The 3279-nt window shown below is 43.8% G+C and overlaps 1 non-coding gene across 1 annotated transcript; it reads right to left on the bottom strand.

The window, feature by feature from the left end:
* Positions 1-606: 606 nt before the first annotated feature.
* Positions 607-680, bottom strand: TRNAD-GUC. The gene has a single exon. It is a non-coding gene; the product is annotated as a tRNA-Asp (tRNA).
* Positions 681-3279: the final 2599 nt, after the last annotated feature.

The raw sequence follows: 3279 nt of genomic DNA, 5'->3' as shown, positions 1-3279 counted from the left end.
GACTGCTTCTAGCCAACATCGGCTATGGATCACGCCCATCATCATAAGGGCATCTCGGTATGGGGTTGGATCATCGACCCTGGTGATGGCTCCCCTTACTAGTAAAGGGAACTGGAAGGGATGCTATTGGTGCTATCGGTACTGCTCTGTTATCATCGGTAGATATGCTTTTCTATTAGCGGGGGTCTTTCTCTACTGCTGTTGGTATCGGCTTCTAGATATGCTTATGCTTTTACTGATGCTTATGGATTACTTGTTGGATCGAACCCAAAAACGTCTCGATTTGATCGGCCTGGCCTCGGGTGGTGGATCGAATGAACACTCAACTGCGTCATCACAGCTGCGATGGATGAACAAATCTATATTTTTAAAAAAAAGCCAGACCCGGTACGGTATTCCTTGGAATCCTGAATATGATGCTACCAATAATTGTACTAATCCACATATGTCTTTCTCCCATTCATCGGTACTAGTTGAAGAAATGGAAATTCAGAAATGTGAAACTCAAAAAATCGATAATATCGGAATGAAATTATGCTATTTGTACTCCTTTTCACAGAAAATGGAGAGATGAATTTATGTATTTTTTATTGGATTTTGATCCGTTGGGACTGACGGGGCTCGAACCCGCAACTTCCGCCTTGACAGGGCGGTGCTCTGACCGATTGAACTACAATCCCAGGAAAATTAGGTGTACAGCCTAAACTTCTGATTTTTTCTCATTGGATTTCATTTCATTCGAACCATTTGGTTTCGCCGTGTTGTAACAGAGACACGAATGCTGATGAGAAAAATCATTTGATTTGAATAAGAAAGAGATATATAAACGATGATTATGGATGCAGTAAACTCATAGTGGGCTAATTCATGAATTGAATCAAATGGGCCCTTTTTTTAACTAAGCGGTAGAGTCACGCTCTTTAAACGCCCTAAGAAATAGGCGTAAGTCATCGGTTCTAATCCGATAAAACGAGCGGTGCTCTATTTTCCACGAAACTCCTGTCTTAGTCTTGATTTTTCAGCAGAGGATATAGATATGAAAAAAAAAAGGTAACGCCTGGCGAGTCGTTTTTTTATTATTTTTAAGCAGAATGTTCATTATGATGAGTTTGTAGTCGATTAGGAGAAAGCTATGTCACTACAGGGTTTACTCTTCCTCATGTTTCATTATTCATATTTGATGTCCTGGGACATAGATATTCGAGATATTCATTATGAATCGCCAAAGTCTTCCTACTTCTCCATTGTTCCAATCAGATCCGAAAAATGAGAAAGAAATCAGACCAGAATTGAATCATGACTATATAAGCTATTCTGATATTCAGATTCGATATAGATGAAATCGTGGAAGCGGACGATTTCCTTGGACCATGTAAGAATTCGTGTCCGATTTCATCTTCTTGTTCCTGGATGCTCCATAGGAATCCATCGCTATTCCTTTTCTTCCACCGAGAAAGGTTCATTCCGAATCACAAGAGTTCTCTTTTTTTTTAAATCATTTTGATTTTCGTTATGGTAATGCAATGCACGAGGTCTCGAAAATCAATCAGGTTGTTTCTGATGATAAAAAAGAGCTTTTTTTTATGTGAAATTGATGAAAACCCGATATTGAATTTAAAGGTCGGTAATTTAGAAGACGACTGTCGGTATCTGATGGTAAGATACCTACGGTCGGTATATCTTTGAAAGCGAAGACGGAGAGAATAAACGGACCTCGAGGGCTACTTAAGGCACTTTAGTGGAAACCTGTAGGACTGGAGCTGTTGGATGTTTCTCAGTGCTGCTATAACTTAACAACCAAAAAAGCTCTGCGTCGAACTTCAGCCCCTTCGAGTTGGCCACGAGGCAACAGCCTCTGACTGCCCACACCATGCGGCTGGAGGGGTCTTGCCCATCAGCCTACTTTGCAAGAGGTGGGCAGGAGCCAACGACCTAGCCCAAACCACTTAGATGAAGCTGCAAGGCGTATGAAGGGAGCGACGACCCTTCTTGAAGATCACTCCAAAAGATCAACCTAACCTAGCCCAACCTACTTAAACAACACTAAAGCTTGGCCGGTCTGAAGGAAAAGAAAGTCGACCTTGTAGAGAAGCGGATAGAGAGAGGTAGCCATAGACTCAAGCGATAGCTCGGTGAAAACTCACCCGCTATTCTATGTTGAGTCAGTTGACTTCGATTAGACCAGACCGACCTTGAGAGAACGTGCCCACGAGGGCACCGCCAGATGTTGTCTAGATGAACTTCCCCAAGAAGAAGTTTAGTATTATTCATAGCTGACCGCACCATGGGCGGGACGGGACCATACACCCACTACAAGATAGAATACTACTTAGTAAAGTAGAAGGGCCAACCTGAGAGCGAGGCAAGCTGGGAACGGCTGAAACTTACGATTCGAAGACAAAGTCAGAGACTACTGGACGTCTCGCAGAGCGACTCCTCTCCTCGTTCTATCAAAATGTGTCTTTTTTGGTTACTCTGTGTCTTCAAAAAGGGGTCTCGTTTCTTCCGAGGTTCGTCACTTCTTTACGAGTTGCCGACGTTTACCTTTTTTGAAGATACACCCTACTTTCCAGTCTCTTCTGTTACGCATCTTAATCCCTCTCCGACATTACCACTTCCGGTCCCTTACTTTCCTTATACTTGCACCTTCACCATCTTTCTGAGCTATGAGGGAAATATCAGGTGTATCAGCGCAGGACCGTTCGCTTCCACTATTCCACAGGTTGAGCAAGCTCCTGTTCCCTCTACTACAGCTCAGTGGACTCGTCTCCTGTGCCGGTGGCCCCTACAGTCCGCGATCCACCCTCTGACTTAAGATATGCCCATCGCACTCCGTAAAGGTACTCGTACATGCACAGCTCATCCCATTCCAAATTTTTTTTCTTTATCGCCATTTATCTTCCCAGTTATACTGCCTTTGTTTACTTTCGCTATCCTCTGTGTCTATTCCTAAGTCTTTGGCAGAGGCCATTATCACATCCAGGATGGCGGGCAGCTATGCTGAGGAGATGTCTTGCCTCTTCATTGCCAATGGTACTTGGGAGCTTGTGCATCTTCCACGTGGTAAGGACGACCGTTGGTGTCGATGGGTGTATACGATCAATTTCGGCCTGATGGTTCTGTTGATAGGCAGGCTGAAAAGCTCGGCTGGTTGCTAAGGTTATACTCCGGTTTATGGTGTTGACTACTCTGACACCTTTTCCGGTTGCCAAGATTACTTCAGTCGGTTACTTATTGCTTTAGCAGCTATATCTCATTGGCCCTTGCATCAGCTTGACA

Source organism: Benincasa hispida, chromosome 11 (assembly GCF_009727055.1).
Source record: "Benincasa hispida cultivar B227 chromosome 11, ASM972705v1, whole genome shotgun sequence".
Lineage (NCBI taxonomy): Eukaryota > Viridiplantae > Streptophyta > Magnoliopsida > Cucurbitales > Cucurbitaceae > Benincasa > Benincasa hispida.
This window is presented reverse-complemented; position numbering and strand designations above follow the sequence as displayed.